Source organism: Geotrypetes seraphini, chromosome 6, assembly GCF_902459505.1.
Source record: "Geotrypetes seraphini chromosome 6, aGeoSer1.1, whole genome shotgun sequence".
Taxonomy (NCBI): Eukaryota; Metazoa; Chordata; class Amphibia; order Gymnophiona; family Dermophiidae; genus Geotrypetes; species Geotrypetes seraphini.
The window spans coordinates 1,720,862-1,734,463 of NC_047089.1; the positions used below are offsets into that span (position 1 = coordinate 1,720,862).

The window sequence follows — 13,602 nt, forward strand, 5'->3', positions numbered from 1 at the left end:
CCCAGGGGTCTGTGGGTGATGTAGTTTATATGTAGCTGTCCCCGCTCTTTGCTTCTTGCTCAAAAAAGGCAGGATGGCAGCAGTTATTCTTTGTAACATTTAGATCTTCCTTTCTTGGCAAGTTGCTCATCTAGTCCTGACTCCACCAGACCCGCTCAAAGATATAAACTATCTTTCCCCTCTCTACGCGGTATTCTCTATGCAGGTAAACTTGGAAAATCTCTTCTCTTCAAAATCACAGGTCTCTGGAATGACCTTACTATCCCGTTGCGGAACCTGGGCTCTCTCCAACTATTCTGCAAGCAACTGAAAACTTGGCTCTTCTCTAACATGTAATTCTATTTTCCCCCTTACTCTTCCATTCTATATATAAACTCATGTAAACCTTATATTTTAAGTTCTTGTAAACCGTGCCGAGCTCCACTTCTGTGGAGAGGATGCGGTATATAAACTTAAGGTTTAGTTTAGTTTAGTCACATAACTGTATATGGAAGCCTCAGTCCCACCACTCCGCCGCTTTAAGTGGTGGAGTGGTGGGACTGAGGCTTCCACATACAGTTATTGAAGAATTTTTTAAGAGGTTTTGAATATCTAGTCCTTGCTTGGTGGTATACTACTTCATTATTTGGACTGATATATAAGTTAAGACACCATAGCCATTTATTGATGTGCTTGAAGTGTTTAATGTAAGAACATGCAGGATCAAACTAATGGTCTATCCAAACAGTGAAGGATACTGGGAAGCCACCTTCAACTAAGTCTTTCCTAGGGTTACCAGACATCCGGGAAAATCCAGATATGTCTTCTTTTTAGAGGACTGTCTGGGCTCCTAGACAGACTTTCCAAAACCTGGCATTTGTCTGGGTTTTGGAAAGCCCCGACCACGTCTAGAGGGCCTCTGAGCATGCACGGATAACGTCAAACACATCTGCGCACGCTCCAGGCCCTTCAGATGCAGCTGGAGCTCATTCGGAAAAAGAGAGAAGGTTTTGTGAGGACGGGGCTAAGGGCATAATGGGGCGGGACTGGGTGTGGAACGGGGTCATGTGTCTCAGGTTTCCCAGAGAATATATGTCAACCCTAATCTGTCCCATACTATTAAACTGTAGAAGAGGTGGAAATCCCCAGACTAACAGCTGTTAACAGATAATGTGCATACTTAGGCTTACCTGATCATTCTGTTTTAGGGAGTTCAACCAGAAGAGCTCAGATATGCCACCCTGAAGGTTTACAAATGTTAGTCAAAAGAAATATCCTGACTTGTTTATAGAAATCATTTTATATACTTAAAATTATTAATTAAACTAGAGGGCGACTAAAACTGAATCAGTAGCCAAAATTTGCAGCTTGTTTTTTTAGCCAAAACTAAAGCCGGCGTATCCTCCTCCAGCAGCGAGCAGGTTCTCCCAGGCCAGGTCACCTCTGATCCCCTAGGCTGACCACTCCTCCACCTTTCCATCACCTTTCAATGATTACTCCTGCCTAGAACAGGCCACTAGACAACCAGAGCATTTAAAGGTAGAGAGGTTGTGGATAGGGTGGCTGGGTCTGGCAGAGATTGGCTGAGGGGGAGGGCGTTGAGTTTCAGGTGAAAATGCACTGGCATTTTCAGTCAATACTGAAGAATGACTGAAAGGAGGGAAGGGAATCAGACTTTTATACCCCCTTTTTGTGGTTACAAATTAAAAGTGGCAAATAATGGAGGATAAAGTGACTTTCCAGGGTCACAGGGAGCAGTACTGGGATTCGATCCCACAATCTCTGGGTACAGGGGCAGCAGCTGTACTACTTGGCCATGCTGGGTTTTTTTTATTATTTATAAATTTCAAAATAAAACACAAAAATCCTTTTGTTACTGAAAATCAGAGAAATAAATAAAAAAATCAAAATATTTGTACATATTGCATAATACATAAAAGATAATAATAAAGCAAAAAGTTCTTTAAATTATGCAATATCGTCCAGTAATTAATTATTTACGCTTCCTTAGACCACCAAAACTACTCCTGAGAGGACAAGACGTTAATAAAGATAAGGAGATCTCATAACAGTGTTAATCTATAGGTATTAACATGATTAATCTAGCAGCTCTCTTATTAATTAGTCAACTTTTTTAAGTCCAGAAAACTACGAAGCTGTTCCGGTACAAAATATACATCACACATTTACAAGGATAGCTTAATAAAAAGCTAACTCCCATTTTTATTGTTTCTTCCCTCATACTCAGGAATGACTTCCTCCGCTCTTGAGTGGATTTAGTAACATCGGTGAAAATCCAGATTTGTTTTCATTATCATGTTTAAATCCTGCTCAAACACCAATGAAACAATCATAGTACCTCGATACTGGACTTCTTCCTGGGAAGTTTCAAGAATACCAATTACTGTATTTTTCGCTCCATAAGATGCACTTTTTTCCCCCAAAAAAGTGGGCAGAAATAAGGGTGCATCTTATGAAGCGAATATACAAAAATAAAAAAAACAAAAATGGCGATAACTTTAAATGTTGGAGGTCGGTGGACGGCTGCCTGCTGCTTGTCAGGGCCCACGGCGCACAAGCGCGCTAATTACTTCCCTAATTGGGCTGGTCACTGGTGCTTCGCAGGGCTGCTGCCACGTTGTAGAACTGAGCAGCCATTGAAAAGTGGCCCCCGCCCACGCAGCAGCACGCTTGTGCGCTGCTGGCCCTGACTTGCCGGTAATCAGCAGGCAGCAGCCCTGCGAAGCACCAGCAACCGGCTCAATTAGGGAAGTGTCCGGGCCCAGGCATTAGCGCGCTTGTGCGCCGCAAGCCCCGACTAGCAGCAGGCAGCCGTCTACCGACCTCCATTTAAAGGTACTGCCCGGGGGGGGGGGAGCTGGGATGGAATTTAAAGTGCTGGGGGATATGTAAAAGTGATGATTGATTGGGGGGGCTGGCACGGAATTTAAAAATGTCAGGAATATATATTACTATAAACACCAAAAAAGAAATCCAACTAGGTCTGTAGTATGAGAACAGCAAGCAAAAAACAAAAGAAAGCTGCAGACCGATATGTACAAGATGCAGGCAATATTTATTAAACCAAGTATTTAATGCAGTTACTGATATCACATTATTACAAACCAATTTGGTTCAGAAAGGGTTTTTTTTTTTTGTTTTCCTTCTCTAAATCTGGGTGCGTCTTAAGGTGAGGTGCATCTTATGGAGGAAAAAATAAGGTAAATTGTTTAAGTCTAATTCCTGAGGATCAGAGTTTTGTAATTTCCTTGGTAGGTAGTATATTTTATTAATAGGTGGCGTACATTCTGGTGAAATTTTTAGTCTCCTCTAAATATCTTTTGAAAACTTCAGTAGCTGTACCCAAAGCTAAGTTAGGAAAATTCAATTCTTAAATTCAATCTTCTACTGAAATTTTCCAAGTTTTCAATTTTGCTTTGAAGAAAGGTTCTGTCTTGAACCATGGTAGAAAAAATAGATTTTGGTGAAGAAATTTCCTCGTCCACTAATTCAAACTTTTTATGCATTTCTGATTGAATATTTTGTACGGAGGAAGATAAATCATCCAATTTAGTTGCTACATTAGAGATGTCTTCAGATGATTTCATAGCCGCTGCTTCCAAGAGTCACTGCTGAGGAGTCCATGTTCTCAACGACCCCAGAGAATGTTGTCTCAGCATCCTGTCCAGCGCAAAGGCCCCCTTCGTGTGGAGACGCCAGGCTCATCAATCACTCGACTCTCTCATGCTGAGCACAGTCTTGCGCCAGATTGGGCAGTGAATGGGCTGCTGGAGGGAAGAGAGATGTTTCAAAGCCCAAGGCTCCAGAGGCTCCTTCCAGTGCGGCATCAGTGGGTGCATTTCCCCCTTCAACAATTACTGGTGAGCTCATCAGGAACCGGTCCATCAGCGATTGTCCAGGTGCGGAGGAGTCTCCCCGGAGAACACCCTTGCGTTTAGTATGGGATATTGTATCCAAAGCAGAAAAAGCCAGTTAGCAAGGTAAGACGGAGCTCCGGTAACCGAGTGCAGTCATATTGCCGCCATCTTGGTTTTAGTGCCAGTCAAAACCAAAATTATGTCGGCCTGTAGATCAAACAAGCTGAAGTGCAGGGATTTACTAATTAAAACCCTCCTAAAAATACACAAGTTAAAATGCACAACATACACAAACCTGTGGCTTAAGTACACAAGTTTTACCATACCGAGACAGATCAAAGGTCCAACAATGGTCAATCCAGGTCACAAGTAGAGTAAAACAATTTGATTTATTCATTCATTCAATTTTCTATACCGTTCTCCCAGGAGAGCTCAGAATGGTTTACATGAGTTTATTCAGGTACTCAAGCATTTTTCCCTGTCTGTCCCTTTGGGCTCTCAATCTATCTAATGTACCTGGGGCAATGAGGGGATTACCTGACTTGTCCAGGTTCACAAGGATCATCGTGGGTTTGAATTCACAACCCGAGGGTGCTGAGACTGTAGCATTAATCACTGCGCCACACACTCTCCCTGGGAATAAGCAATGGATTTTCTTTTAGGAAATTATGCAAACATTTTTTAAACTCTACTTGTACTAACCACTTTGACAAAAACAAAAAGAATCCAACAGAACTGTAGTGAAATATCGAGTCAAAAAACAAAGGTAAAAACTAGTGAGGATGTACAAGATGCCAAGTCTTTAATAAACAATCATAAAAAATAAATATTATTATTACTTATGCCATACAACAAGTTACAAAAAAAATTGGAAAAACTGGGATAGATTGAGCTATAGTTTTTGGTGGAGCTCGTTGTGCCACATCTTTAAAATGGAATGAGTAATTGCTATACAGCAGGGGCATTTTAGGAAATTTGAGGATGTTTGGGGGCCATTAACAATTTACTGTATAGAATGAATATTGGTTTTTCCCTTTATACATGTCCAGGGTAGAGAGGGATATGTTAAGTTATGTTTTCTTAGGTTTAAAATACAATTGAGGAGATATGGGGAAGGGATATTTTATTTGTATTAGTTTTTGATGGACTATTAAGTGATGTTAGTGTCAAGTGATTGTATTTTATGTTGCAATTATTGAAAGATTTTAAAATGAATAAAGAATTTAAAAAATAAATAAATAGTCATAAAACAGTTTGTATCCAAAATCCAATCCTTTTGGATACAAACTGTTTTATGACTATATTTATTTTTTATGATTGTTAAAGACTTGGCATCTTGTACATTTTTACCTTTGTCTTTCTAACAACTTTGACCACATTCCTTGGCAATAAATTCCAGAGTTTATCGACACATTGCCCTCCAAATTCTGTATTGGGCACCTTACGTGGTGCACAACTAATTGTTTAGTAGGCCTCATCAGCGCTAATTGGTAATTAACACCTCATAATTGATGCTAATTGGCTCTAACAAAGTTACATGCACAACTTGGAAAGCACGATGCTATAAAAAGTATGCGCCTGTTCTGGTGCATGAATTTGAAAAGTAGCGTGGAGGGGCATGGGTGGATCCCAAGCGTTCCTAAAAGTTAGGTGCACTGTTATAGAATACGCCCGATACGTGCTAAAGTTAGGCGAAGGGATTTAGGCCTAGTTTCCTTGGCCTAAACAGGTGCACCTAAAAGTTATGCAACACACTAGCACTTGGCATACTTCTTTAAAAGTTACACAGCCCCTGTGGAATCGGGCCAATGTTTTTGCCACTATGTATAGAATCAGGCCCTGATTCAGCTCCAGGTTATAAATGGAAGAAACCTGTAGAACACAGTTCTTCAACCGCCGGCCCGCAAAAAAATCTTGCCGATCTGTGAAGGATTCGGGTCCCCGCCGCAACAAAAGGTGCCGGTGTCAGCTGACATGCAACTTCCTGTTGCCGTCGCTATGCCGGGACTCCTGCCGCGTATGTCTCCTGCTCCTGCCTTTGTTTCCGCACCCCCAGACCAGCAGCGGCAACTCTGTGTGCTTTTAACTTCAGTACACTGCTGCCCCTAATCAGTATTTTAGCCGTGGTTTCATGAGACAGCCTTGGGGCCTTTGCTAGGCCGGCCCACTTCGATGATGCAATGTGGGCAGGCCTACCAAAGGCTCCGAGGCTGCCTCATGAAACTGCAGCTAAAATACTGCTTAGGAGCAGCTGTGTGCCGAAGTTAAAAGCACACAGAGCTGCCGCTAGTATACATAGAGGAAACATTTGCTGTAGAGGGAAGAAGGGAAGGGAGAAGGGGTACTCCTAGACAAGGGAGGGGAAGGAGGTATTGCTGACAGGGGAGAAGAGAAAGGAAAGGGACGAGAGTTACTGTTGGATAAGGGGAGAAGGAAAGGGAGAAGGGGTATTCCTGGACAAGGGAGGGGAAGGGGGTACAGCTGACAGGGGAGAAGAGAAAGAGAAGGGATGAGAGTTACTGTTGGATAAGGGGAGGAAGAAAGGGAGAAAGTACTGCTGGACAGGGGAGGAGGAAAATTGGAAGGAAACAGCTGGCAGGGAGATTAGAGAATGGGAAGGAGTCAGGATGGAATGGAGAGATCAGATGAGGGAAAGGGGAGAGACAGAAGAATGGCAAAGTAGAGAGAGATTGATGCTGGGAAGGGGGGTCAGATGAGAAATAAGGAAAGAGGGACAAAGATGCTAGATCTGGTGTAGGAGAGAGGGGCATAGAAAGAACGCAGATATCATATGGGAGGGGGAGAGGGCAGACAGTGGATGGAAGGGGCAGACGCTGGATGGAAGAGAGTGAAAAGACGATGAAAGCAGAAACCAGAGACGACAAAAGGTAGAAAACAAATAATTTTATTTCTATCTTATGATTAGAATATATCAGATTTAAAACATGTATCCTGCTAGAGCTGATGTTAGACATAACTGGGGAGTGCAAAGCCCAGGCAGTTCTTCTTTAGCTTCCAGCTGGCTTAGGGCTTTCTCTGACCAGGAGGCAGTTGCCCTAGTTGCACTCCCCCTAACACCATTCCTGCCATGTGCGACTGCGGTATCCTGTTAGCATGGTATTTGTGTAGCATTCTGTAATAATTTGGCTTATTCAGTTTTCTTGAAGGTAGAGGGGATATATGTGAAGGGAGGGGAGACGGGGCTTTTGTTGATCCTTGCCCTGTATTATTTATATTTATAAAATGACAATTGTACAGAATATTGTTTCTTTTTATACTTTAATAAAATATGTTCAATATAAAATCATAACTATTTGAGGCTTGTGCGGATGGGATCAGATGGTTAACGGGACCGAGCTCGTGGGGATGGGGCGGCGATGGGGTTTTTAAAAATTTCAGTCTTATTAGTTTGTCGGTCCATGAAATAATTATTTTATTTCTGCCGGTCCATAGGTGTAAAAAGGTTGAAGAACACTGCTGTAGAAAACCTGTAGAAACCCTTCATTGATAGGGTTCTGATTCCTTACTTCCCCACCAGAACACTTCGTTCCAGTGATCAACATTTATCAACAGTTCCTTCACTTAAATCCATTAATACACGCAGACAATACATTTTTTCAGTCACAGCTCTTCAACTGTGGCATTCCTGACCTATTTATCTAAGGCAGGGGTAGGGAACTCTGGTCCTCGAGAGCCGTATTCCAGTTGGGTTTTCAGGATTTCCCCAATGAATATGCATGAGATCTATTTGCATGTACTGCTTTCAATGCATATTCATTGGGAAATCCTGAAAACCTGACTGGAATACGGCGTTCCCTACCCCTGATCTAAGGAAAGATTCAAGGTCAAGTTGAAATGCTTTCTTTTTAAAGATGCTTTTGACTGTTAGATCCCTTCGTCAAGATCACACACCTTACTTCAGATTCCTGATTTTTTAGCCCAACTTTAGATTCCTGACTTCTTTTAAACCCCTCCTTTTGTTGTTTTCCTTAATTGTCTCAATTACTATCAATTACTGTATTTCTATTCCTGCCTTTTCTACAAACAATCAGGGAGGCAGGAATCTAGGGAAGACTATCTGGCCAAGTCAAAAGCCGTCAAAACAGCAGTCAGAGAGGCCAAATTCCAAATGGAGGAGAATCTAGCGAAGAACATCTAAAGGGGTGATAAATCCTTCTTCAGGTATATCAGTGACAGAAACAGAAACACAGACGGGATAGTACGCCTTAGGAAACCCGACGGGAACTATGTAGAATCGGACTCCGATAAAGCCAAACTTTTAAATGAATACTTTTGCTCAGTCTTCACTTGCGAGGCGCTGGGATCCGGCCCTCAGCTGCAGACAAGGGTAAGCTCGGAAGACCCATTTTGAAACTTCGAGTTTACGCCCAGCAGCATTTACTTCGAGCTATCAAATCTCAAGGTTAATAAAGCTATGGGACCGGACAAACTGCACCCCAGGGTGCTCAGGGAGTTAAGTGACGTCTTGGCAGAACCATTATCCGCGCTCTTCAAACTTTCCCTAACTACAGGAAAAGTCCCGTTGGACTGGAAAATGGCTAACGTCATTCCACTCCACAAAAAAGGATGTAGGACGGAGGCTGCGAACTACAGACTGGCGAGTCTCACATCGATAGTGAGCAAACTTAAGGAGACTCTAATCAAATGCCAACTGGATATGATCCTGAACGAGGAGAATCTATGAGATCCCCATCAACATGGATTTACAAAGGGAAGGTCCTGCCAATCCAATCTGATCAGCTTCTTTGACTGGGTTACAAGGAAGCTGGATATAGGGGAGTCCCTAGACATCGTATACTTGGACTTCAGTAAAGCATTTGATAGCGTCCCACACCGCAGGATACTGAGCAAGATGAGTTCGATGGGATTAGGTGACACATTAACTGCATGGGTTAAGGACTGGCTCAGAGGCAGAACTCAGAGGGTGGTGGTAAACGGCACCCCCTCCGAAACAGCCGGGTGCCGCAGGGCTCGGTCCTGGGCCCGATCCTATTCAACATCTTCGTAAGAGACTTGGCTAAGGGGCTTCGAGGCAAAATTACGTTATTCGCCGATGACGCCAAACTATGCAACGTAGTAGGCAAGAGCACAACAGACCAATGCACAATGCCTAACAAAAGCTCAATGCCCAACAGTATGACGCAAGACCTATTCCTACTGGAGCATTGGTCCAGGACTTGGCAACTAAGTTTCAATGCCAAAAAATGCAAGGTCATGCACCTTGGCAGCAAAAATCCATGCCAGACTTACTCCCTAATTGGAGAGACCCTAGCAAGGACTGTAGCAAAAAGTGACTTGGGGGTAATCATTAGTGAAAATATGAAGACTGCCAATCAAGTGGAGAAAACTTCATCCAAGGCTAGACAAATCATAGGTTGTATCCGCAGAAGTTTCGTCAGCCGGAAGCCCGAGGTCATAATGCCGTTGTACAGATCCATGGTGAGACCCCATCTGGAATACTGTGTACAATTCTGGAGGCCACATTACCGCAAAGATGTGCTGAGAGTTGAGTCGGTTCAGCGAATGGCCACCCGGATGGTCTTGGGACTCAAGGATCTCCCGTATGAGGAACGGCTGGATAAGTTGCAGCTATACTCACTCGAGGAACGCAGAGAGAGGGGAGACATGATCGAGACGTTCAAATATGTCACAGGCCGTATTGAGGTGGAAGAAGATATCTTTTTTCTCAGGGGCCCATGGCAACGAGAGGGCATTCGCTGAAACTCAGGAGTAGAAAATTTCATTGTGACACCAGAAAATATTTATTCACCGAAAGAATGATTGATCGCTGGAATGATCTTCCACTGCAGGTAGTTGAGGCCAGCAGCATGCCAGATTTTAAGAAAAAATTGGATTGGCACGTGGGATCTCTTCATAGAGGTAGGTAAGGGTGGGTCATTGGTGTGGGAAGACTAGGCCGTGGCCCTTTTCTACCGTCAGTTTCTATGTTACTATGTTCTGTTAGTCCCGTAAGTCATGTTTGTAACATTTGTATTATACCTGAATAAATTAATGTATAGTTGACTCCGCTTAAGTGCACACCTTTCGGACCGGATCGCCATGTGCCGGATCGCCAAATAGGCTATGTCTGCCAAAAATGTCTTTCAATAATTTTGTCCTTCTATACTGTGAATGTACATTTGTAACCCGTTCTAGGCTCCTTTGGGAGTAAGGGCTAAATAAATAAATAAATAAATAAACTGAGTATGCGCTTAATTGGAGTACCACTTTTTAGTTATGAAAAATCACAGTACGCTGTAGTCAAATGCAATAACACTTTTATTCAACCAAAAACACACCGAATACAAGGTAATATGGTTCAGTTATACAAACAGTACTGCTCAGTCTAATGCAGGGGTGTCAAAGTCCCTCCTCGAGGGCCACAATCCAGTCGGGTTTTTAGGATTTCCCCAATGAATATGTGTGAGCTCTATTAGCATACAAGGAAAGCAATGCATGCAAATAGATCTCATGCACATTCATTGGGGAAATCCTGAAAACCCAACTGGACTGCGGCCCTCGAGGAGGGACTTTGACACCCCTGGTCTAATGTAATAAACCTTTTTTTTAACCAACATTCAACTGAAATAATCAGTCTTAGTTTTCTGCACGCAGACTGCATGATTCAGGCTGTATATCTGACTACTGATACTGTAAAAGTGGCCATAGTTGTGACATCCATTTATCTCCAGATAACAACGCAGGGTGTGTAGGGACTTCAGTGTGTCCAAGAAGAAAACAATCTCTGCAGATTGTTCATTAGTCGTGATGACAGCAGTAGTATTTCTGGGTGACAGGTCAAATGCACGCAGACAAAAACGCCAAGACAAATCAGCGCAAAGATAATAGCAGTTCCGAAAGTTCGAACACCTGGCTAGACCAAGGCTACAGTTCTGAAACACGTGGCTCATCCATGTCAGAACATGATTGCATTTAACCAGAGTGAATGTAATGTGAAAGAATAGAGATGGAACCTACGACATTAGTGTGCATAAGTGGATTTTGTGCTTATCAGAATTGCAAATACCCAGAGTTTACATCCATTGACTTTAATATAAAAAAAATGAGACCATGGTGGTCAGGTGTGGATAACCAAAGCGTGAGCTAAACCGACATTCACTTAGGTGGAGCCAACTGTAAACCGTTATGAACTCCCCTGGGAGAATGGTATAGAAAATTGAATGAATGAATAAATAAATAAACAAATTGCTACTGATGTAATGATACTGAAACCCTGGCGTGTGGCATGACCTTGCAGCAAGGAAGAGAAGCAAAATGGGAAAACAAATATTAATCACAAAATTTTACAAAACACTTTTATAATTTATGTTTTCCAGTTGCATTACTACTGTGTTGTATAATTGAGTACTTTTTATGATTGTGATATTACAATATCAATCTTATTTTGCAGTGCAGTATACTGAACTACAGCGGCTTGAGAACAAGTACATATATAATAAATATGCAAGAAAGAGGAAGTGACATCATCAAGGGCAGGACCATAGTAGAGGAAAGACTGCAGAACCCATGTAGGCTGCCCGAAGAAGCGCTGGTAGTAATTCAGGCCACAGAGAGGGGAGTACCGATGTCTCAGACTGCACAGAGGGAGTGCCAACTCTATGCAGATTACAGGTAATTCTGCGCAAATTTGTACATTGCACAGAATTCACCTAGGAGTAAACTTACTCTCCCAGTCATTGAGTTTGGGGACACTGGATGAAAGAACTCTAATGGCAGAAAGTACAATTCTTTCAAAGATTTCTCTCCTTATTTTGAGTTCTATAATAAAGAAGAGTTGCTTGAGAGTTCATTCTGGTGATATTATAGACTTACAGTTCTGGTGTTTAAAGTGCCTGATGATCCCCTGGGATGAGATCAGCCACACAGATTTTTATCAGCATTTACTTGTTAGGTATGTGTGCTATTAATTAAATAAATTTTACAGAATGATACAGTTGAGCTTATTTTTATTTATGACTGGATATTGTGGATGTTCTTTGATTTCATCAATCTTTTCTTATACTTTATTACAAAAATTTGGTAAGAGTAGAAAAAAAAAGAAGAAGTGGCAGGAAGATACAGAAATGTTTGCAATCATTTGGATTTAAAAGTTCCTGGAGGAAAAGTCCATAGTCTACTCTTGGGACAGACATGGGATTATCGGTAGCATGGAATCTCTCTGGTCTGGGATTCTGCCTGGAACGTTGCTGTTCTTTTAGATTCCAGAATCCTGGTACTTTTTGAGATTCTACATGGAACCTTGTAATTGTCCGAGTCGATTTGCTACTAATCGGTTATATAGTGCTAAAAGGCGTATGATATGCTGTACATTTTGAGTGTACACTCTAACTTGGACAGAGGTGGGAGTTGCAGAACCCAAGGTGAGGAGTCAAAAGCACTCTCAAGGAGCTTGGAGCCTGCCAAAGGGATTCGGCAAGGCAGAAGGGACAGAGGCTGGAGTAGAGAGTTGCGCGGGGACAGAAATCCCACCCGTCCCCGCAAAAGTCCCACCCGTCCCAGTGAGGAATCCCTCCGTACCCACCCGTCCCCGTGAGGAATCCTCTCCGTCCCCGCCCGTCCCTATAAACTTCAGAAGTAGTTATTTCATTTAATTATGCTACTGAATTAAAGGCTCTGGTAGAAACCCATTTACAAATAAGCAAAAAGACTTTATTAATTTGGAAATATTAATTGGGAAGAATACATACTTTGTAAACGGGTTTCTACCAGAGCCTCTAATGTTTATAAATTTTTATCAACACAATTAATATACTACTTTATCCTAAAGCAAAAAAAAAAAAGAAATAGAATTCTTTTCCTACCTTTGTTGCCTGGTTTCTGCTTTCCTCATGTTCTCATTCAATTCCTTCCATTCACTGTCTCTCTTCCTTCTGCATCTTCCATTTGCTCTGTTACTGTGCCTCTCCCTTTCTTCCCCCTTCCAAATTGGTCTGGCACCCATCTTCTTCCCTCCGCTCCCCCCATAGTCTGGCATCTGTCTTTTTCCCTGCCAGCGTCTTCTCCCTACTCTCTCTTCCTCATTTCCTTTCAGCGTCCTTCTCCCCCCCCATCTTCCCCATGTCCTGTCAGCGTCCTTCTCCCCCCTCTGTCTTCCACATGTGCTTTCAGTGTCCTTCTCCCCCCTCTGCTTCCCCATGTCCTTTCAGCGTCCTTCTCCCTCTCTGTCTTCCCCATGGCCTTTCAGCGTCCTTCTCCACCACCACTCCTGTCTTCCCCATGTCCTTTCAGCTTCCTTCTCCACCCCTTTGTCTTCCCCATGTGCTTTCAGCATCCTTCTCCCCCCCTCTGTCTTCCACAAGTGCTTTCAGAGTCCTTCCTCCCCCCCCCGGCCCGTCTTCCCCATGGCCTTTCAGCGTCCTTCTCCACCCCTTTGTCTTCTCCAGTGCTTTCAGCATCCTTCTCCCCCCCTCCTTCTCTCCCGCCCCGGGTGCAGCACAGCCAGCCAGGTCCCCTTACTTTTGTGGCGCTTCCCCGACCGACCGACAACAGCCCCGGTCCGACAAACCTCCCTGCCCTTAACCGCGAATCTAAATTACCTTCTTACAGCTGCTGTAAGAAGGTAATTTAGATTCACGGCTACAGGGCAGGGAGGATTGTCGGACCGGGGCTGTGGTCGGTCGGTTGGGGAAGCGCCACAAAAGTAAGGGGACCTGGCCGGCTGTGCTGCACCGGGGCGGACCGCCCCCCTCCCTTGGTAGCCACT

At 43.3% G+C, this 13,602-nt stretch overlaps 1 protein-coding gene across 6 annotated transcripts in view; it reads right to left on the reverse strand.

Moving 5' to 3' along the window:
• RRP8 (ribosomal RNA processing 8) overlaps positions 1-13,602 on the reverse strand; it is a 56,934-nt gene that overhangs the window by 42,029 nt on the left and 1,303 nt on the right. For 3 of the 6 annotated variants that reach the window (XM_033949501.1, XM_033949497.1, XM_033949500.1), the window contains exon 2: positions 4,395-4,490. The exons of the other annotated variants lie outside the window; for them this stretch is intronic. The gene's annotated coding sequence lies outside the window, so the exon portion shown is untranslated. The remainder of the gene's footprint in view (positions 1-4,394; positions 4,491-13,602) is intronic. 6 annotated transcript variants of the gene reach the window in all.